At 41.3% G+C, this 24,531-nt stretch overlaps 1 pseudogene; it reads left to right on the forward strand.

The window, feature by feature from the left end:
• The first annotated feature begins 1,241 nt into the window (after positions 1-1,241).
• The window catches only part of LOC117702790 (disks large homolog 5-like), a 38,508-nt pseudogene continuing 15,218 nt past the window's right edge, over positions 1,242-24,531 (forward strand).

Genomic DNA, 24,531 nt, shown 5'->3' on the forward strand with positions numbered 1-24,531 from the left:
GTATGCAAAGAGTAAGACTATACAATGAAATTCATACTTTCATTGATTTAAATCACCCTGCTATTCCTGCTGTTCTCATAAAACCACAAGCACATAATGAAATTCATTTCTATACTAGGATTGACTATTATTCCAAATCCTTTTCATTTTACCTAATAAATCCCCTGCTGTTTCTCTGCAGAATTGCCACCTTTGATCATTGTCATAGTGATACTACCTGGCTGAAGGAAGTAGCTCAGGACAACACAAACAATTTGGAAAGGACTTACATGATTTTTTTAACTCTTACACCTGAGAGGTTAGGTCACATTGTACCATAGATTCAGAAGGCAGAAGCCACAGATGACAGTGCCAAACACAGTCCTTCCTGAACTACTGGACACATTTAAATGGAGGTTTCACTGGACCTCAGTGAACTCTGAGTTCTCACTGGAACTCAGAAAGGTAGATATTGGAGAAGTGATGGCTAATGGAACTACAGAGCAGCAATCCAATGTCCCTGTAGACATTTGCTCAAGATGCCTACTATGTCTGGTTGTAATGGAGAAAGGGAGAAAGTGGGGTTTTATCTTCTGAAGAAGAGACATAAACTTTACAATTGGATATTCCCTTGGACCTGAACTCCTTCCTATATTGCCATGAACAAGGGAGTTTACATTGCAAAAATGGGATTGTGGAAACACATGTCTGAATATATTAAAGCAATGTCTCCCCTCAAGGCATGTGCACAATAAGAAGATATAATCCAACTTGCATAAGATTAAAGGTGCAGGAGAACCATTGTTGCCTCTGGTAATCAGGACACCCTGGGGAACTGGACTGTGGTACATGAATGGTGCCTAAGGGTAGATTTATCATGGAGAAGAATCTCCTCAAGCAAGGACCCTAGATCTTTAGGTACTAACAAAGATGAGCTGCCCATGCCAAGGCCCTAACAAACTCTCCCGTCCAAAGTGCTTGACTTGTAATGAAGCAGAGAGAAATCTCTAGCTTTGAAAGAAAAGTTGTCAAGGTGTATCCCCTGAGTCAAAAGAGAGACTCCAGGAAAGGGCACCTCAGAAACTGGTCAATGTGGGGCAAGCTGGTCAGCAGGTAGGCCATGGCAGTTTCCAGTGACATCATCAGTAGTCACTTCCCTGGACAATCTCTTGTATCCAGGAGAACCTGAGAATCTTCTGTGATGTCACCAGTGTTGTGGTGACACCAACTGCCTGTGGGGTATTCCTTCAGAGCCTCTGGGTTCACAAATATTCATGCTGTCCATGCTGCTCAGGCTGTTTCGTAGGGACAATACAATACAATCAGAGACCAGACCTAGGCAGAAGGCATTCTGTAAAGCAGGAAGAAGGAGATGGCCCTGGGGAAGACACAGTGAGTCCTGGGCAGTGCATGGGAAAGCTTCCTGGAAGACGGGCGCTTGAGCAGGTCCTTACAGGAGAAGGGCTTAGCATCTGGAGCCTCAACATTTCTCAATGGCAGACCCAGAGTCCAGAATTTCTGATGATTACTTTCGCAGAGATCCAGGAATTGACAAGCCTTCAGTTGCTTTGCTGAGAGATGTGAATTTCCTGCTGAGTGGCAAAGCATGCCAGGAGAAAGTTCTCTGAGAATAACAAAGCCTTGCTCTCAGGATAGAGTGCTGAAGCATTTCATCCTCAATAGATTCCTGTAGGTTACATGAATATGTGATGCCAAGAACAGAGAGGGATAATCCCCTTGTCAAGTATCAAGGTCTCAGAGACTTTGGTCTGGAACACACATGATGTGGGCTGAATTACAGTCTGGGATAAGTGTGTGGTTTCTCATCATGCATTTAAGAAGCAAGGATAGGTGTTGGCTTGTGGGAGATGTTTCGTGCTGGTGTTTATGGTCAATTTTTTTTTGTGCTAAGCAGTACAGACTATATCTTCAGATATAAACTGACAATGCCCTCAATTTCTTCTTGACTGGGAAAGCTTAAGCACTTCAGGGTTAGTGGGACTGCAGTAGGGACTGAGCCCTATGTTTAGTGATGGTGGTTGGGAGCAGGGACAAATGTGAGGAGTCCAGCTTGAAGATAGATTTCCTGCTCTTTCAGGAATTCACTGTGTCTCTAGAATTCCCTCTTCCTCAGGCTTCTCTGTAGGAGTAAGTATGGTTTCTCCTTTTCCTGTCATATTTTCCCTACAAGTTTCCTTGTGTTTCTGTACCTGAAGGGTCTGTTGGGAAAGAGTCCTCCCAAGCCTACACCATCAGTGAGCAGGAGCAGAGAATGAAGAGGTTGGAGAAGCTCAAAAGGGATCTTGAAAGAATGAGTAATGAAAGAGATGAACTCCGGGAATCCTGGCACATTATAATGACAAGGATTTGAACAACAGGTAATCATTATGCCCAGTTCTCCTCTGATTATCTTGGGCCCTCTCTGTTTACCCTAGATTTCCACATATCACAGGAGGCTACAACTCCAGGCTGTCCTCATGTCCAAATGCATTTTTCTGATTGGATATTCGACACAGAAATTGAAGTTCAGACAGGAGTGAGATGGGTTCACAAGCTCTTTTGATTCCGCCAAAAGAAAACTATTACCTGTAGCATGACTCATTCAGGAAATAGCAGTATTAGTGTGTGAGCTTTTATCATACATTTTAAGATGCCTGGACTGGTATTGCTTTGTGGGAGATGCTAGCTGCTGTGTGTTTATGGTGAATCATTTTTGTAATTTTCTGGAGCTTCTTTGGGTCCATTTAGAACTGTCAACAACTGGGAGGACCTGGTTCTATGTGCTGCCCATCAGTGTGAGGGGATTTCTGGCAAGTCGTCACTGCTTTTTACAAATTCTGTTCAGTTTACACTGAGATAATGTCACATCACTGTATGTATTTGGCATTGTGATAGTGTGTGTGTGTATGTCTGTGTGTGTGTATTCCACTTAAGATCCAGGGAGTCTGTGTAGTGTGATGGGGCTGGAGACTTTACCTGACTGACTTTTTAGGTAATGATAGTGATGAGGCCATGGAGGGTCACTTGTAGCATCACAGCACATGATCTCTGTGCACACCTCTGATGGGCATTAGAAAATCCGGATATAGGCAGTAACCCTTTTTCCCTGTAAATACCGAAGTTTGGAATTTATGTAGTGATAGAACCAAGGATTGAAAAACCTTGTCTACAAGGTGAAGAAGTGTCATCACAGTTTAAATTTGGACTCAGGACTGTGGCATAGGCTCCTGGAAAGTTCTTGGAGACCTAATCTATTCCTTCAAGACCCCTCATGGAGCCAAAGCAGGTCAGCTCCCATTTTTTAGTTCCCTAGCTCTACTGTGCCCAGATCAAGTGTAACAAGTTTAATAAGCACCAAGAGGACCCAGTACAAAGGCATTAGGTTGTGGCATATATGGGCTGGGGTAGTTCATGATTCAACTTGAATTGATGTAATCCTTGAATCCTTAGTTCAGGGATTATTTGCTCCTTGGGGCACACCCTTCCACAGGTTCAACTTTGAGACGATCATGCTGGAGATGCAACATGACCAGGTGACGCGCGATCTCAAAAACATTCCGCAGCAGATCAGTGAGGCCTTGTATAAGTGCCAGGAGTTGACTAAAAATAATCAACTTTACAGGTGAGTGACTCACACTGTTGTTTCCACAGCACTAGGCACAGAATGTGTCTGCCCATCATTGTCTTTAAAACAAAGTGAGGACTCTGGTTCTATACTGTTTGCCTCTCAACATGAAGCTTCCTCCCTCAAAGAAAGGCTCTAGTATTGTGATCTCTTGAAATCATTTTGATCAACTGTGATGAGTCTGTGAGCCCCTACAATCATTGTCCTTCCCAAGTCAGTCAGTATCCTCTAAATAGAAAAGGTGTGCACCTTGATCATCAATCAAATTTGAGTCTCTGGGGCAGTGAAAACACATTTACAGATCTGGTTTGCATGAGACACATAGAATGATGTGTACCTGTTGGGTCTTCTCTCTTCTCCTAGAGGAGCTTTGCCCTGTCTCTACCTAGAGGTGGTTCTCTAATACCAAAGACATATATGCAATCATGGGTCCCATGTCCTCTTCTGGGAGATACATGAGTCCCTGTTGGTGTCAGGGATTTCAGAAGTACCTTGAGTCTTTTGGAATGTTGCTTTCTTCTGGATTTGACTTTCCTATATGTGAGGTCCCATGGCTACTCTGGTCTGTAGTCTGTTGCTGTCTGGGGATCCAGGCCCATGATGAGAAAGGATGGTACTTGGAGAAGTGGGAGGAAGATGGATGGTGCCTGGGAATATTCACCATTTCTTCTTTGTGGTTCAGCATCAGGAACTGTCACCTCCTGACAGAATCTCTTCATATGAAGAGTGAAGTAAAAATGCTCTGGAATGAAAACAGGCAGCTGCTTAAGGAGCAGATTACACTGGAAGTGTGTTCTAAGGAAACAAGGAGGCTATGTGTGGAGGCCAGCATGAAGATCTATGACAAATTTTCCAAGCATATCCAACAGGTAAGATGCATGGAGGATGCTTAGGAGCAGGTTGCCCTCATGTCTAACCATAAACAATGTCAAGCCCAGATAACCATCCTCCACCTTGTCCAGGCACTCTCCTAATTCTTATCCAGTTGTTCTGTGATCATTTACAAGATATTCTGTGGAGTTAGGCTGTCTCAAAAACTGGATGATTGGCAAGCACACCCTCCTGATCAACTACAAGCTGAAGTTCATTAAGATAGATGGGGTGAACACACATTACACACCTACATGCCATTGTACTAGAGGGGTTCTATATGGCTGCCTCTTTTGCAGTAGCACAGAACATTGAGTGATGAAGTCAGGGCCTGTAGCTCGTTTGCTTTGGACCCATGGCTCCAGCTGCATATGTAGGGGAGGATGGCCTTTTCAGAGGTAGGTGGGAGAGGAGGTCCTTGGTCCCATGAAGGCTAGATGCCCCAGTGTGGGAGAATTCAAGGGCATGTAGGTGTATGGGGGTGGTCAGTGGTGGTACATCCTCATTGAAGGAGGAGGAGGGGGATGGGATAGTGGGTTTCTGGGTGGGGAAGATAAGAATGGGGATAACGTCTGAAATGTAACAAAATATCTAACAAAAATTATTTAAGAAAAAAGGTGGGGGGAGAGGTCTTGTGTCTTTTCTCTTCCTCAACCCTGCATTGCAACATGTCTCCTAACTGAGTCTAGACCTTGGATCATACTGACAGAGCCTGACAGATAGCTCATCCATCAGTCCTGGTTTCTGTCATTGTTGCTAGAGTTCTTTCCTGTAGCTTGTATTCAGGAGCTGACTGGATGAACAGGGATGTTTGAAAGACTTCTCTCAGGCTGAGGGTTGGGTTGAGAGATGTGAGGCTTCAAGAAAAAGATTTCTCAAACTCTCTCAACCTAGTCTGCAGAAGTTACTAAATTTTATTTAGTCTACACGGGATGGATTACAGAGTCCTGTGTCTCACATGAAACATCAGATATTCACAGTCTACATTCAGTGGTTCCTCCTGCATTTTGGACTCCTTTCTGTTTCCTGCTCACTTATGATTTCTGGTATGTGTGTGTGTGTGGAGGGGGGAGTCATATGCATGTCTGTGACAATATGTATATAGATGTGCCTGTTGAGAGGCTAGTTAATTACATGTGGTTTTGATCAGTCTTTCTGTTTTGGTTAAGCTGTCTGACCAGCATCTTTGAATCTTCTGTAACCTCCCAGGCAGAGCTCCTCGAATTGCTTTGTCCCAAGTAACTGCTACAAGGTTTCATAACTCACAGAGTGGAAGAACATGTTTATAAGTTTCATTGTTTTGAGTTTTCTTGTTGCTGTTGTAAGAAAACAATTTCTTAACTTAGAAGAAGCTAATGCTGTCTGCTCCACGTGTCAGATACACAACTTTGGCCACTGTTCCTTCTTTTGAGCTTTCTTGTCATTCAGTTGAAATCAGCAGGGAAGGGAGGAGGGCGTTTGTTTGCCAGGATGGGTCTTACCCAAGACACCTAGGCTCCACATAACCCACAGTTGAGTTAATCAACCCTTTATCAAACAAACAGAACCCATGTTGCCAACACTTAAACGTCAATAATTTCACATTTAGCCTAGCCCACCCTTCTGAAATCTTACCATGTGACTTCAGTTTCTACTTCCCAGTCCTTCCTTCATTCATTACAATTTCCTAGCCTGGGGTTTGGAGGCCCACCCATGTGAGGAACAACCACAAAGCAGACATGTACCTCTTGTAACCACAGCAGGATATGGGGCACAAAGGGGTGTTCAGCAACAGCTGGCTGCACACATGAGACAAAAGGTGGCCCCAAGGTGGTCCTATTCAAAGGAAACTTATGGACCTGAACACCAGCCTCTTGTTCTAAGATGGGAGTGTGGGGCTCACAACAGTGTCAGTGTCAGTTCACTTTGCGTCAAGGAAACATGAAACAGAGCAGCAGGTCATCATGCAGCTACACCTCGCTCATTAGAACAAAAGGAGACAAATAGTGGTGTAAAGTCTGATTTTCAATCATTGGTAGTGGGAAATCTATTTATCACTATTGAAACTGGTTATAGAGGGAAATCTATTTACCCATATTGAAATCATTTATAAGAAAAAAAGCACTTTAGTACATGGAGGTGAGTAGGAGGCTGCTGTGTCAAATCCATGGGCCTGAGATTCAACAAGGCTGGCTAAGAGTCTTTGTCCACCTCTCTGCTCTTGGTGGATAGTGACTGCCTGCTGGAAGGTCAGGTGGCTCATTGCATCTTCTCAGCATCCTAGTTTGTTTTCCTCATTACCTCCTACCATTTTTTCCAACTTTGCCTAAGCTTGACTCAGTTATCTTTGGCCTTGGAGTTTGTACTGGGTATAACCCTGTGAAACACTGAGTTGCTTGGTGTTGCATCTGCAGCAAGCAGAAGGCCCATACCTATGATGAGGTGGTAGAACAGGGCTGCCTCAGACAGCCCCTTAGGCTCCTGGTAGTCTAAAGCACTCACCCTGTGTTCTGTCTGTAGCACTCTGTAAAGGCTGTCATTCAAAAGTGATTTGGTTTGAGTTAAAATCATCCTCAAGGAGGGCTGGAAGAAAAGAGGAACTTCAGACATGGCTGATGATATAAAATGGGGCATCCCTGTGAGAAGCCATGTCCAACTCTTCAGAAACTGTACAGTTTCTGTATTCCCCATTGACCCAGCCACTCCAGAACAAGAAGTAGGTGTCCACAGAGAAATTGGGGAAAATCATGGTTGTAGTGGTACTCCAAAGAGCTGTTCTGAAGTAGAAACTATCCAGATGTTCTTCAGTCAAGGACTGAACAAGTATACTGTAGTCCAGCCCTTCCATGAACTATTGCCTAGGGTGATCATACAAACCACCTTTTGGTCTTGAAGTAGTCAGACTTATTTTCCACAAAATATCCCTGACAGAATCTCCTTAACTTAAAAAAGGTCTCACTTTGCATCCTGGTTACAGAGATTTCCTAGTTGTCTGGGCTCATAGCTTTGGTTACAAAGCCACACAGGCTGTGGAAAATGGAGGGCCTATTAGAAGATGCTGCTAACTTTAGAGTCCCTGAGAAACAGGGAGCCAGAGGCAGGAACTAGCTTGTCCACCCTGATCCCATGTGCCTTTGCTGGGAACCAAGCCTACTGTGCATAGCCTTGGGAACTTCCTAAGCAGGCTTGCATACCAGGCCAAAACTCCATATTTCCATCCTTTGTTTATTAGGGAAAAGCATTTATTTTATTGAGCTGTCTATAGGCTATGACTACCATGTTCAGGTCCCATTCAAGGTTTCTTTTTCTTTTTTCTTTTTTCTTTTTTTAATTTACTCAGATTATGTTTGTGAGTACACTGTCTCTCTCATCAGACACACCAGAAGAGGGCATCTGATTTTACTAAGATGCTTTGTGGGCTACCTTGCGGTCTTGGGGAATTGACCTGACGACTTCCAAAAGACAAATCAGTGCTCCTAATCGCTGAGATATCGCTCCAGGATTTTTCAATTCAAGTGTTTATTTCTTATGGCTTTATAGTGTCCTGGATGATCTCTTATATTAACGTGAACAGGGAAAGTCAAAATGTTTCTGCAACTGTATGTATGAACAGGTGCTTGTGTGTTCAGGAATGTGTGTGTCTGTCTATGGGTGTGATTGTGTGTGTTCTATGTATGTGTTAGTGTGTGTGTGTCCATTGCTGGGCTCAAACAATGCAGGATCATTTTGCTGTCTCTGAGATATGAGGTACTAGGATGGGATAGCAGGAGCCAAGAAGATTTCCTATACCTGTACAACTGTATTTTTGGGTCTCAGGCCTTCCACATGATTCTCTGCCTCAGTCACCTAGGAGCAGCTCAGAATATTGTTCTGATCTAGTTTAAAAGAACTCCTGTCCATGATCATTCTTGTGATCCACAGAGTTTGTGTCGATTGTGTCCTCTTTCTTCCCTTCTGAGCTCTCTGGTATGACCTGAGCCTATTGTCCCTTAAGTCACCCCACAAATAATACCACAGCAACTATAAATATAGCAGGGGTATCCTTTGTCCTTCATGAATATTTGTTTTAAAGTTCAAGGCTTTCCCTTGGGAAGATTTGCATGCAGCACACTCTTGCTGAATATAGTATCTCTTCAGTGAGCATGGATTCCTGTGAGATGGATTCTCTGGGGAGTCACAGATGCAGGGGTTCACAAGTAGAACCAGGCAGGTTCCTGCACTGCAGATATAATAAGAGCCTTCACTTCAGTGGTGGCTAGGTTCCCTAGAAGGTCTCTGTATTGTGTTTGATTCAGACATTGCTACACAGTTATTTTTCAGTATAATATATATGGAACATTGGAGAAATGTGGTGTTTTATTTTAACTCCAGCAGAGTGTGTAGTTTACTGTTCACTTTCAAGCCATTTTTTAAATCTGAGAAAAATCCCAGGCCCAGGTGCTCTGTGGCTCTTCTCCTTTGGGGATACCGGGAATCATCTTAGGCTGAAAGGTCATACTGGATTGTCCTGTTCAATAAAGCTGGTGTTTGCTGGATAGCTGACATGGCAGGTCCTCAACAGGCCTTTGTCTCTTCCTCCCCTAGGTCTGAAATACTCCTCCTGAAGCTCAAACAGGCAGACCAGGTCAAGATTTCCCTCAGACAGAACTCTTCACAAGAAGTGCACATGTTGAAGTGATTATTACCCTCGTTGGCAGAATTTGGACAATATTTTCAAGGCCAGTAACTGGCTGTATGTCTGTTCTGTAAAATCTGCTGTTAAAGAATGGTTCTTAGTTTAATTATAATGTTTTTTTGATTTGGTTAGAATTTTGATTGCTTTGAGTATATGATTTCTTTGTTTTGTTTTGAAGTTTTGTTGTTTTTTATTTTTGTTATGTTATTAATTTGTTGTTTTACTAATTTTATATACTATATATATATTGACTCCCCCACTTTAAGTTGGTATTGAATAAATTTAATGTATTTTCATGATCCATTTGTTATGTTTAGGTTCTGCTTCTGTAACAACACTCATTTGCCTGGAAGTCACTAGGAAGACTATGGTCTAAACATAGGCAGAAACATGGAGGCAGAAACTGAAATAGAACCCGTGGAGAAACATTGCTCACTGGCTTACTCCTTATGGAACCTACTTTCTTATAATATTCAGAACCAGGCCTTCAGTTGGCAACACCCACAGTGGGCTGGACCCAATCCTAACAATAATTAATCAGGAAATTGTCCAATAAAGTTGCATATAGGCCACCTTTACGGAGGCATTTTCTCAGTTGACGGTCTCTCTTTTTCCAATTGATTTTAGCTAATGTCAAGTTGATCATAAACTAGCCAGCATATTTAACAATGATAACTATACCCTGAGAAAGAAATCAAGGAAATAATTGGATTCACAACAGCCTACAAAAGCAAATGATATTTTGGAGTAAACCTAACCAAGTACATAAAAGACATCTAAAGTCTAAAACACTGAAGACATTGAAGATGACACTAGAGGGTAGAAAGATCTCACAGAACCACAGACTGGTAAGATTAATATTGTGAAAATGACCAAGCCTAATTGTCGCAGTGCATGTAGATCCATGCCCTCACATTTGCCCACCATAGGAGATCATATAGCTAAATAGCCAGGGTAAACTTCCCTTTACCTTATAAGGTCATGTCTAGCATCACCTGGAATTCCTCTTTGTACTAATGAGGCATCTTCAGCACACTGGCCCCAGCCAATGATATACACTCAACCTGAAAGCTTTTACTCACCCTCCAAAGGTTTAAGTAGCCATTGATCTCCCCTTAAATGTGCTGTCTCACTGAAGCTGCCCCCCCTAGAGTCTGTTTTAACACTCTCAATGCAGCCTGACATCTCTTTTGTTCTTGCCATCCACCTTGCTTCTCATCTCTAGATCCACTAATTATGATCAGTTGTAGGCTGATCAGGACACTATGGGTAGGTAGTCAGTAACTGAATAGCAGATGTTGTCTTTGGTGGCCTCCCAGGATCTGAAGGTAAGTCCCCATTGCTGAAGATACTACAGATTTTAACATAAGACTTAAAGAATTCAAGCAAATTCTGACCCAGAGCTTCCACTCTGAGTAGTTTTCTCACTACCAGAGGGTGAAATACAAGCTGTAAAGACAGGAAAGCACTCAGTACTTCTACCTACAAAGCCAGTGAACCACAACATGGCAAGTTCTCTCCAAAGTTGTAAAAGTGGTACTTCTATATTGGTAGTAACCAACAAGTGTGTAATTGAACTCCAGGAGTGCTCAACAGGAGGGAAATGACAACTGGCAACTTAGCCAACTGTTTGTGAGTAGCCAGGACATGGGTTTTGGGGAACATGGTACTGCCTATTTCCTAAACCAGCACAAATCCAAACTATATTCTGAGTACTTATCCTTCTATTCAGGGATAAGTAAGGCTCTCACCCTTTATTAAAGAAGCTTCTTATTGCAGCACACAAAGACTATGCTCATCAAAACGCGGGTAACCACTGACTGTAGGCTGCCCAGCACCATTTGATACATCCACAACACAATCCCTATACATTAGGCTGTGGGGCCATCTCAAAAGTGGGGGCAGAAAGGTTGTAAGAGTCTGAGGACTAGCAAGTCTGCTGTGAGACTTTGTCTTCTTGACATCACAGGGAAGCCACATCCATAACATCACAACAATATGACTGCTCAAATGAGACCTGGACAATGATAACATCTGCTGACATGCCAACATGGATGGAGTAGTCTCACATGGTTCCAGATCTAAATAAAGAGCTGTGTGCAATTAACAGCAGGTGAGAGAGGTAGAATTAGTGTTCCCCAGGACAAGCCCTCTTACTGTTTATCTATTACACAGTAGACATCTCTAATAGAATAACAAAACATCAACAAGTAGACATCAATGCATGGACTTATCAGGCTACACTTATATATTTATTCTAGTGTGTATAACAAGTGTAATTTTAAAAAAGAGACTGTGTAGTTGATAGTGAGTAGGACACACAGGTGTAGTTGAAGTGAAGAGGAGGGAATGTTATAGATATATTTTAATTAAAAACACAATTCAGAAGGAGACAGGGAGAAAGCTAGAAAGTTAGCTGTGTGCTGGAATTCCATTTATCCCTTCTCCTAATTGGCTAAGAAGTGAGCAAGCAGCTTTACATGCCTGTCATCACATCTTCCACACCATGGCGACCCAATATTGAACCAAAATAAGACTTGTCCTAATTTGCTTTTTGTCAGGAATTTGGTTTCAAAAAGGAAAATAGTGACTAAAGCACAGATCCATCTGACCCTAGTAAGACCCCATCTTACATTGTTATGTCTCTAATTTGTCTGTCCTAGATAATATTCGAGTGCTGTGCATAGCCAAGGCAACTCTTGTGAAAGAAATCATTTCATCTAGGGCTCAATTACAGTTTCAGGAGTTTAGGACATTATCCTCTTGGTGGATAGTATATCAATATGCTGTCAGACACTGGAGCACTGGTAGAGAGCTACATTCTGAGCTGTAGGCATAGAGGCAGGTATAGAACTGGGCCTAGCATGAGCTTTTGAAACCTCAAAGTCCATCTTCTAGAAGGACACACCTCCTAATCCTTTTCAAATTGTACCAATCTCCAGTGACTAGTCATTCAATCATATGAGTCTATGGTGTCTATTCTTATTTAAAGGACTATACAGTCTATTACTAAACAAGGTTACAGATTTTGGAGACTGAGGCTTCAATTCACAAATCAATCAAATCAATCTATTAGAGGGCCATAGTGTTTTCTAAGGGTACTTTTATAGGTTTGACCTTGGGATGAAGAGGAAGAGGAAGAACTGGATTTATCTGGGAAGAATAGATTGCTGTGTAGTGTGGGGAATTACCATGATTGCTTCAGGCATTGGAGTTCTTTTCCCTTGAGGTGCAATCTAAATAATAATTTTTTAAAAAGCTCTCAGAAATCTTGTGTTTTTCAAAACTGGTAAAGGTTATTCACTGTGTTCTTCAGACCCAGTATCAAATGTCAGAGTAGGACAAATGTATCATGACTAATGAGAGGATAATTTCTCTGTTTAATGAGTTAATAAAAAGTACTTACAGAAGCTAAGGTAAGGTGAAATACAATAAGGGTCATCAAAGATAAGTTGTGACCATATGTGTATTTTCATTAAGTGTTTGCCATCATGGCAATTATATAATGGGATCATTCTTTGGGTGTTGTGACCTATACCCTTGGTTGTAAACCACAGGATCTCCAGGCTCTGAGAGACCCTTTTTAGGAAAGGAGCAGCTGAGGTTTGTCCAGTGGAAGCTCCATGTGCAGGGTAGGGAAATGCTAGGGTGCTGAGGCAGGAATGGGTGGGTGGGTGAGGCAGCACCTGCATAAAGGCATAGGGAGGTGGTATAAAAGTGTGTTATGGAGGAGAAACTGTGGAGGGCGATAACATTTTGAAATGTAAATACATAAAAAAGAAAAACAAGAAAACACAAGAGCAAAAGAACCTGAGAATAATCACAGATGTAGGCAACCCTGTGGATGGACAACCTACAACAGAGATCAGGAGCTAAAGATGCAAGCAACACCAACAGAATACAAGAGATAGAAAAGAAAATCTCAGGCATAGGAGATACCACAGATGATATTGAGAAGTCAGTCAAAAAAAAACTACAAAGTGTAAAATACCTGTAACCCAAAACATTCAGGAAATTCAGGACACAATGAAAAGATCAAAAATATTAGAATAATAGAAATAGAAGAGGGTGAAGATTACAAGTTCAATGGCACAGAAAACATATTCAACAAAATCATAGACTTTTGAGCTTCTGCTCAAAGACCATCTGTTGGACTCTAAAGATACAAAACCAGGGAACTTGCTCCCAGAGACACTCAAGGACAGGATTCCTTGCAATAACATGAGGTTTATTAATCATAAGATGACCAGATGACAACCAGGATACTAGGGTTCTCTTGTATGCAGGCAAGAAGAACCCCAAATTAAAGCTAAGGGCAGCTTATATACTATTTTTACAAAATTTATGAGGGCACTAATACAGTTACTTCTTAACAATAACCATAAAGGCCAAACTCCAACAGCCATTCCCAGGCCTGGTTTCTGTTCCCAGGCCTGGTTTCTAAGTAACTCAAATTTACACCTTATCTTTTTTACAACAAAGAAGGTCAGCTTAAATAGCTTCTGTTTACCAAGGTTTACTTGTTAATGGTTCATAGACTCCTATCTTGGGTCTTTTTTTCCTGGAATGTTTGTTTGAGTCTTTGGAATGTGCTCCTCCTGGGATGTGCCTCTTGGGCAGCTAATATTTGACTCAAACTTAAGAATCTTTTAATTTTAAGTTCAAGCTGAGACCTGAAATTACATTCTTACACATCCTTGTGTTGTGCAAGTCTTTACCTCACTTTTCTTCACTACCTGCCTTGCTTATTCACTTTTCTTTCCATCTTGAATGCCTCTCTCACTGTGTTCCCATTGAGTCTGTTAGTCCACTGCTGCCCCAACTACCTCCTTTCTCTTTCCCAGACCATTTTAGATTACTGGAAGAACATGGTGAAGACTCCCTCTGCCTTTTCCCCAGTTCTTCCTCAGTGCACAGCCTCAGCAGGGCTTTCCATCAAGGTAAGGGAAGAAAAGATGGAGAAGCAGATTTGTCTCCATTTCCTCTTCTCTCTAACAAAAGTCTGTCCTGTGTTTAACCATAGCTCCAAGTCATGCATTTATTTCCCCATATGTTTATAGACACTTACACACAGAAAGTCATTGGGTACTGTCTCTACGGGATGCAGAAGGCTTTGCATCAGTATGCTAAATATATACCCACATTTCAAACGCTTTCAAAGCAGCAAAATGAAGCTGATAGATAGTTCAAACTTGGAGTGAAATTAAACATAGCTTCCCCATTTCCTTCTTTCCTTTTTTTTGCACTTTGATTACAGATACTTATCTTCCAAGTACAATGTCTTTGCAGGACTCTAAGTAACGAGTTTGAATTTACGGGTTTTAACACAACACTGCATATAACACAGTGTTCTTTAACTATTTATTCTCTCATAGATTATTAGATCCTGACCACAGTTGCCCCTCCTTCCTCTCCTTCCCGATCCTCCCCTTATCTCTGCTTCTGGCGCACCTACTCCTCCTTCTTTTCACTTTAGAAAAAGGGAAGCCTCTCAGGCATATCAAACAAATATGGCACATCAAGTTGCATCAAGAATAGGCACCTCCCCTCATATCAAGGCTGGAACTACACAACCCAGTAGGAGTCAAATTATCCTTAAAAAAGGCAAAAGAAAGAGATAGAGACATCCTCCCCTCCTGCTCTTAGGATTACCACAAGGTGGTCAAAGTAAACACAACCATATCATACGCAGAATTGCCTAGGGCAGATCCATGCTGGCTCCGTGGTTGTCAGTTCAGTCTCTGTGAGCTTCTATGACCCCACATTAGTTGATTCTGTAGGTTTTTTGTAACACAGTGTTCTTAGTAAGTACTCATTAATAGACTGAAGGAATATATAGGGGGTTGATCCGGTACTGCTATGTATTAAAATGATAAATACTGACCCCCAAGATCTGGCTACTACCCCACTGTATTTCCCAAATACTTGTTGTTGAAAATTTTCTGGGTTCTTGATGCTGCAGCAGTCTCGCATCCTGGAGAAGCATCACAGTCTGATACCTGCTGCTGGTCCATTAGGACTAAAGGAGACCTCCTGTTTTCTTTGTCTCCTTCTCCTTCTCTTCCTCTTCCTCCTCTGCCTTTTTTCTATCTGTATCTTTATACTATCACCTCCTATCTCAATCCTCTCTTCTCCTTGTGGTCCCTACCTGTGACCCACACCCCACCCCCACAGCCTGGTAACTCACACTTTACTTCACTCTTTTCCCCCCCCCCCAGTAATTGGCTTTTGCCAGTTTCATTTAACCAATATTTTTAAATTGGGGAGCAAGGTTTACACAACAAAGGCTGGTGTACATGAAGATCCTTTTATCTTGGAGCAACCAGGTCTTGGGGTTCAGAACTTAGCATTTCAATTGCACCTGAGCAAACCCTTAAAAATATGCATATTAGCACTTAGGTAGTTTTGTGTTTAAAATAAAACAAGAAATAGGGAGCTAAGGTGCTATGAGAACTCAGAAAAGCTGCTGAGAAGAGGTCTGTGTTGCTGTGTGTAAGTGATCTATCCTCTCTTATGAATGTGAAGGCCCTGAGCAAGCAGAAATGCATGGAAATGAACAGATGCTACCCGAAGTAGAATGAAGGACAAACATGACTATTGCCAGGATGTCATCAGCAATGAGAGAAAGCAGATCTTGATCAGACTCCTTAGTGCCTGTATGTTCTGGACAGTAGTTCTGCATGAAGTCTTTGGCTCACATCCCAAGAAAAAAGAAAAGAAAGAAAGGAAAGGAGGGGAAAGAATGAGGGGGAGAGATGAAAGAAGGGGAGATTGGGGAGGAAGAGATGTGTTATTACAGCTAGGGTGGTTTTTCAGTTATGGTAAAGCATTTAACTACTTCTCTGTGATTAAAAACAAAATCAGATTGTGTCAGGGTTTGGAGACCTGTGTTGGAGCTAAGCAGTACCCCAACTAGCTATTTTTAATTTTAATTCTTTAGCCACACTAACATATCTCAATGGGCTCCATGTGATATTCAGCCCGTGATACAAAATGTAACAATCACGTTCAGCCTCTCTTTTTCTGGGCCCTCCCATTATAATCAGTCTCTGTAGTGTCTTCTCTCCTTTTGCTTTCATACCACATTACTCCATTCACCTCTAAAATGGCATCCCACACTCTATAGGAGTCCAGAAATTATTCTTCAAATGCACATAGATTCATCAAGTTGGGAAGCCCTTGACCTAGAACCACATAGAAAACAATACTCGGGTTGGAGACACAACTCAGATGGTGAATTGCAAATGTTTCCTATCACCTTGGGTGGGAGTTACAGTTTCTGGAGTCTGAGTTGAATCTGCAGAACTGCATGGTCAGAGGAAAGAAGTCTCTGAAGTTGGAGCTACAGGTTTATTTTGAGGTCCTCTCAACCCTTGCTTCTTGTGACCACCACACCGAATGATCATCAGACCTCCACATGAGTACAGTGACATTCATCCACATACCTACAATAAATAAATAAATAAATAAATAAATAAATAAATAAATATGATAAAAGTATTTGAGTGCAGTTTAGGTGTACAGACTTGTTTGTAGGAGATAATTTATTTAACCTTCTGGTGTATCAACTTTATTATGAAGATTCTAGCCAGTGACGGGGACACTGAAGGACAAGCTGGGTGCTCAGAACTGGACCCTTTTCCCTGTGGTTGTGTGGCTTATCTCACTCACTAGCAATTTCTCTAACCCTCCTTTTAATGATTTTTCTTCCATCCTTAGAAATAGAAGCTGCAAGAGTCGATTTTACCACAAGGTGTCAGCCCAGGGTAACATAATCTTCAAAGGTCTTTTACACTCTGATGAAATCAGGGAATTCAAAAATTATATAAGAAGCATTAAAATATGCAGAACAGTGGAGTGCAGAAAATCTGTTTGATCCCAGCACTCAGGAGGCAGAAGCAGACTGATATCAGAAAGAGGGGCAGTTTGGGAACCAGGGTCACATTAAAAACAAGACCCAGACCTACCTTGAGAGTTACAGTGTTGAATCTGAGTTGAGTCTTCAGAACCCTGTAAAAGAGTCTGTAAAGTCAGAGCTACAGGTTTATTTTGAAATCCTCTCCACCCTTGCTTCATGTGACCGCCACACTGAGTTATCATCTGACCACCACGTGGGTATCATAATATTCTTTCATGTCCCCCCAATAAATAAATAAATAAATAAATAAATAAATAGCGAGATCTAAGCTAATTAAAGCTCATGATGACCCTGTCTCAAAAAAATAAAACGATATAAAATTAAATAGTTAAAAAAAAACACCATTTGGCACTGTGTGGCAAAACAAGGATAATCATGGAAAATGTTGACAAGCATTTACTTTTCTTTACATTTCCTAATCAGCCTAGTCTGGGAATACTGTGCATGAAATTCCTGAGATGCTGTTATTGAGATCTCTGTCAGTAATTTCCGAGGACAGCTTCATTTCAGAGGAGTAGATTCCCAACTGACACTTTCTCTACTTCCTCCTTCTGAAATTTTCACCTTATTGACAGCAACATTTTTATTTTTATTTTTGGTTCATAATACTTGAGTGCTCTGGGAAGCTGTCCTTAATAGAAGAGATTGGAAGGTGAGATGGGAAGGTGTAAATCTGGTGTAAAAGTCACTCACTAACTCAGATTCATTTGTTGACTGTACTAACAGTTCTCTGGGAAAACGCTACATGTCTGGACACCAAGCACATGTTAGCTGCAGAGCAGTTGGTCTCCAAGTGTGATCTAGGATTAGTGCAGTATCACCTGGCAACCGGCAAAATGCACAACTGCACATTTCTTCTAGAACTGATCCCGGAATGGAATGTATCCCAGGAGTCAGTAGGTTTCCAGGGATCCCTCCAGGTAATTCTGGGTCGCCCTGCCTTGAGATGGATCACTACTGTGGACCCCTGCTGGCAGAAGCCAGCAGTTGGCATTGTGAACATGGAGGCCTAGGGTCAGGGTCTGTGGAGCAGGCTATGCTCTGCAGTGAGAATCAGGCTCCACATGGGACTGTTAGTCAGGACACCAAGTGCCTTTCCTTGGGATACCATGGAGAAGTGGGTGAATCCCAAGTCTCTTTTGCAGGCCCCATACAACCTGCCTTTATAGGCCTTGGGAATCTGCTTCGGGCCTAGGAGGGGTGAGGCTGGTCTCAGGAGTGGGCAAGCATGCAGAGGTACTCAAGGCAGCCCAGCTCTGAACGCCCCTTCAGCCCCTAGAGGCCTCGGGAGGAATTGCATGCATGTGGTGCACAGACATCCAGCAGGGAAAGATACATATAAATAAAAGAAAACAAACAACAACCCTCCAAAACAAAGCAACACCACAAAAGCTCCCAATGTGTCGCCACACTAATATTACCTAAAAATAAAGCCACATCTCAACATGTGTGGGAATTCTCAACATGGAAATTTGGGAAGTCTTTACCTGGAAGTCATTATTTCACCTTTATAGTTATCCCCGAGGCTGTATTTCAAGGAAGTGAGAGGCAAATAGCTCAGGATTTCTTTAAAAAAAAAAAAAAAAACTCTGAATGAATACTCCTTTACTAAGAGGCTTTAGAAAAATACAGTGGTGGCTCTCATTAATTTTGTTTGCATGACTATTTCAGGACCATGTGAATACCTGCACCATATTTTAGGGGTATCTAAACATATGACCTAAAGGATACGGTATGGATACATTTTTCATCATTAAGTGGGTATTCACATGGTATCCATGCCCCCTAAAAACTACTGTGTAGAACTGGCTAGCTGGCTGGGAATTTACAATGTAGCCTGAAGCTCATAGAGATCCATCTCTGTCTGTGAATTCTGGGGATACAGCACTGTGACAACACACATGGTGACAAGAGCTGTCAAAGTATGAAGGCTTTGAAAATTATTCTAATTCACAAAATGCAGCCATTTCTCTAATCAGCTAGATCAGTATAGCCAATGCATATAGCCATATCAAAATACCAAAATAATGACCAGAAAAAAAGAAAAATAATTATCAAAACCTCAAACCAGTGGAACAAAAAGCCTAAACCTCAAACCAAACAAAACCCAAACCAAAATCAAACAAACAAGCAAATAAACACAAATCACTATGAGCAGTGTTCTCTTGCTGCAGTTTAGCAGTGGTGAACTAAACCATGTGGCCAGCCTTGAAGGCAGGGTATAAAGGCAGTTTCAGAGGTAATAGGCTATGGAGATATTCATTGCTATGTCTTTAGGGGCTTTTAAGGTGAATCCTTCCCAAGGCTAAGGATGGAATGTATTATGGGCTTTTGCTCAAAGACTTTAACCTTAGTTATCTCACCTCCTTTAAAGATTATCGCAGACAGATCAAAACTAGTATTAATTTTTACTCTTGAACTTTTTCTCCTGAATGCTGAGCAGCTATGGATGTGCTTCTGCTCTGTCTGAAGCCCTGCCTGCTGCAAGCAAAGCAAGAGGGGTATCCTGCACACCTCTGTGTAGAAACACACTTGCCCTGCCAATCTGGAACCTCTGCTCAAATATTTCCACTTCCTAAGAAGATGAACATCTTCTTGATGTAGAGCAATAATTTTGTAACACATTGTATAATATAATATACACCATATAACATAGACTATAATTTCTAGCATCCTAAGTATCCTTCATGCTTTGTCCTGCTTACCCATAGCTCCCCTCCTGTTTTTCTGACACATACTGCACACAGCAGCACTGACTTGGATATGATATTTCTTCCTTGGCTGTGAAATGGCTGCTGAACCTAATGAATTACAGCTTTGTTCATTCCCAAGTAGGCACTCTTTACATTAGTTAGAAATATTGAATTTTCTTAGGTTCTAGGCTTGAAGTATGATAGCAGCTCTTACTTTCCCCACACAGGTATGTCTAATAATGTCTTGGTCCTGACCTATAACATTGAGAAATGAATAATGGCAGTTAAACAGTTGCAGCAGTAGAATTCTCTGAAATGCTATTTCACAGAAAGTTTTACAGTTACACATTTCAGATGATCCCTCTGAAACTCTAATATGTCATCATTTATCAAAGGAGTTTTAAGAGTGGAGCAGGAATCCTAAGTTCTGTCTGTGACACTGGGTTTAACTTAATTGTGGATGATGCACTTCATATCCTGGACACATCCTTCATGCCACACACAATGGACAGCAAGTATGTAGAAGAGTCCATACTATGTCATGCTCCATAAGGTTAGGAGCACCCATCTTGAAAGAGAGCATAACCTCCTCTGTTATACACTTTATTAGTACACCACATCACCCCCAACTTAGACCATTTGCACACATCCTTGTGGTTCAGATTAACCACATACTACTGATCATTATTCTCTCCAGTGGGATTCACGACTGCATGGTAAATAATTTGTAGTGTCCTTAGGTTCTGTTTTCCAACAAGATTCAGCAATATTGATTAATCTGAGAAGTTGAATTTTTCTTTCGCATTGATATTTTGGCCATCTGAGGCTCATGTATGATTCTCATCAGCTGCAGGTACAACACTGGTTGAAAGCTCAGGTTGTTCTTCCTGAAGGTCATGTTTGTTGTTGTTGTCCAGTTGTACTGTCATGAGATTCACAAGTGAATCCCATATATGATTCCTTTATTATTAGCTGGATCTCATCAGAATTTCTGGGTCTGGGAGGCACCATCTTTGCCCTGAATGTAGTACATCATGCTGCTTCTGGATACTTTTGGAATGGTGCCTGCTATGCACATGCGTTTAAGCTGATTTCACATTATCTCACAATACTCAATATAGCCCATGAGTGTCAGGAAGTTACCTGAAATTTCCCAGCCAAATAATTGTTTTTTCCTACAGGGTTTATCATTGAATATACTTTATTGACCTAAGGGATGCTTTTGATAATTTATTGATAATTTATTTCTTCTGGCGTAATATATAAAGCATTTGCTAGCTTTTCTGTGAGGAAGGATTATGTCTTCAGCAGGGTATTCCTCTAAATATGTTGACCATTGTGTGATTTTTCAGCCAATACTTTCATGTCTGTGTGCTAATTCAAGTTCCAAAATTTCCAGTGGATTACCTTTTGTCCAAAGAGGTCAAATGTGAGTCTGAAGTACTCTCTAAATACTTTCCAGGACCAGTCAATGCCAATAACTCTAGCTTTAGCATCCTAGTAATGGGTAAATAGAAACAGGCAGCCATTAGCTGTAAATGACAGTGCTGCTGACTAGGGTAGCTTCAGATACTAACGGGGTCTACTGCCAAAGGCAACCAGTGATTAAACATGTTACTCAACAGACTTTTTTTCTGAGGTCAGAAAATCTAATTTACTGGTAATAACACCCTGTGGCCAGTGCATAATCTATGATGTTTTTTAACACCTTGGGGGAAGTGAAAAAAGAAAATAGAGAAAATTCACATATACGCACAAATACACACACACACACACACACACGCACACACTCGAACACACACACTGAATGAATGAATGAATGAATGAATGAAGCAAAGGGCAGAATCTAATAAGTTTATACATACAAATATACATGCATGGATACACATGCACACACACACACACACACACACACATGTATACAGACCTACAGATAGACATGTCTATATTCACACACTGAAAAATTAGAGCAAAGCTCCAAAACCAGGTTCCAAGTATTCCACACATATATACATATATCAGTAAACACAATTGGTGGAGAGTAGGAACAATGTTCTAATCCCCTTTAACACAACCTTTACATGGACACACATAGTCGATGGATGGAAGACACAGTTCTCCAGCCACACCACACCATGCTTTATTCTTTCATCCATCATTTATATATCCCAGCAAACTCTTTCAAGCAGTATACAATTAAATGTGAATATGTTTCAGTTTCCTTCCAATAAATGATTATGATAAAAAACAATGTGTTAATACATCATTAGCATTAAAGGAAATAACATTATGTATTAAGGTTAAAAAAATGAAGTTATTCTTATAAAGCCACGTACATCCATAACCAAGCAACTTATTATGGATTAACAAAATGTAAGCAAGAATGGAAAGTTTCTCAGCTAGTTTCCCTTACTGGAAGGGAGCAATTGGCATTTATAAAGAAAGAAGGAATTGTTTTATTATTTATCTTTAAAAGTGATCTTGTAAAATTCTTGAAAGAATCACAAATTTAAGCATTTATATAATAATCAGTCATATCTACCTTAAATCCTCAAAATGCATATCTACTCATTAGCAATTCTTAGTAAACCATATCAGGAAGCTGAAGTCAAAATAAGGGTATAAGTCATCAGTTAACTCCTTTCCACCCTCAGTGAGGGTCCTGTAAGCCAGTGCTACCATGGTTTTGTTCTCTGAACACAAAAAGGTCCAGAGCTTTAACTAATAACAGTACGGCTTTGTGATCTTCATAGTGTTCCCTAAGGTTTTTTACATTAGAGCCAGTAGTAAAAAACATGGCTACAGACCTTCAATAAAGACTTTATTGTTCCAAAGGTTTTCTAAGTGTGGTGATCATTGTCGACAATCTACATTTTCTTTAGGATGGGGACTGAATCATGATGTGCTCCACCAGCAATGTCTGATAGAAATCAAGCATTAATATTGTGAATGCCAGAGACACTGTCAGGTGGGGGACAGGAAGCACCCCTAATGTTTTCAAATAACTCATAGATTAAGAGGGAATGTAAGGGCAGGAAGCAGAGCAGTACTTCATAACAGCATACTGTCCTCAGGACAGCGTCTTCATGGCCATGCCACACCAAGGCCTACCCCTGTGGCTGTGGTAACCCATGGGCTGCATTCCATAAGTTTTAAGTTATTTGTCCTTCCTCCTTCATGGTTCTTGGCAAGTCACTTCACACAAGCTGTGAAACTGGAGAATCTCCAGTTGTTTGCCTTTGGAAGAGCAAACGACTAATACAACGAGAGAGGAACTGTCCTCACCTCTAACCTACATTATCTTCAGCAACACTTGTGAATAATATGGGAGCTACTTCAACACAGATCAGAAGAGATAGTATGGTGCTACTGCTGTTTACTCTGTCAGGGTAGCATCATGATAGCATCACAGTATACCATGCTGGATTATCCACAACATATGGACAGCTGAGAAGCATGCAAATGATAAGAAACCCCAAATGTTCAAAAATACTGGGGACCTAATTGGTTTTACCCCCTCCTCCCAGCCTGAGCTCTTAAGTTCATTTGGAAGACATTGAAGGGATGCTGCAGTTCTACTGCCAAGTCTTTTGAGGAGGTGACCAACTCCTTCAGCTTCAGCAAGAACTACAGGCATTCCTCAAGTCTTTCCTGCTCTTGTTCAATAGATAATTGTGATTTGGTGGAGGGTTATAAGCATTTGTGTGTTTTTGTGGGCACATACACACATGTGCACAGATACATACACACTCATGAACATACACACACAAGGACATGTGTGAACACATGCAAGCACACTGTCACCTGTTTAGTTTCCCAATTAATGCAAATGCAAGTGGCACTAACCTGTACTACTGTAGAAAAGAAAGTTAACTTCTGTTGCATGGAGAAAGAACATAGTGTGCAGAGAGACAAAGAACTCTGGCAAAGTGCACAGACAAGGTGAGGCTTGGAAGTCCTTGTCCTTGTAGCAAAGCCCACTTAGTAAGTTCTCCAGGCTGTATAGTAAAGGCTTGGTTCCCCCAGAAAGACCCAGCCCCTTGCTCTCACCCACTGCTTCCCTTTTGCTTTAAGATAAACATTTTTCTTCAAAAGGAGCTCTCTTAACCATGGAATGCCTTACTTCATGCACAAAGCAATGATGTCAGGAAACTAGAAAATCTTCATACAAAATCTTTAATTCTTCATACAAATTCTTTAATATAAGGTGACTGTATCAGGGATTTGATTGGCTAACAGAAGGCTGATGATCTCATGGCCAAATGATGTATGATTTCATACCACAATATATCACATGGAAGGGCTGGACCACACTGTACATTTTCATTCTTTGACTGATGAACATTTAGATAGTCTCAATTTGGGGCTGCTCTAAGGAATACTTTTAAAACCCAAATGTTTCCTAGTTTTTCTGTGGACAGCCAATTCTCATTCTGGAATCACTGGGTAACCCAGACACTGCAGTTCAACTTTCTGAAGAATTGTACATGACTTCTGCCAGGGCTCTATCATGCACTGCTAACAGCAGTATCTGAAGGGTCCTCATCTCCCCCAAATTTCCATGAAGTCAATTTTAACACAGTGTGAACAAGGTTGGGATAAAAGGAGCTACTGAGTGCTGCAGAAACAGAGCAGTAGAGTATCATGAGCCTAAGTGGGCTGCACTGCACTGAGACAGACCTGTTCTCACACCTCACAATGGCTGTGGGAATTCTGCTTCTGTTGGAAGCAGCTGCAAGCACGCTGCTTTTCAGAATGTCTCAAAGAACAAAATCCAGGCCATGTTTCACAA

The sequence above is a fragment of the Arvicanthis niloticus genome, chromosome 2 (assembly GCF_011762505.2).
Source record: "Arvicanthis niloticus isolate mArvNil1 chromosome 2, mArvNil1.pat.X, whole genome shotgun sequence".
Lineage (NCBI taxonomy): Eukaryota > Metazoa > Chordata > Mammalia > Rodentia > Muridae > Arvicanthis > Arvicanthis niloticus.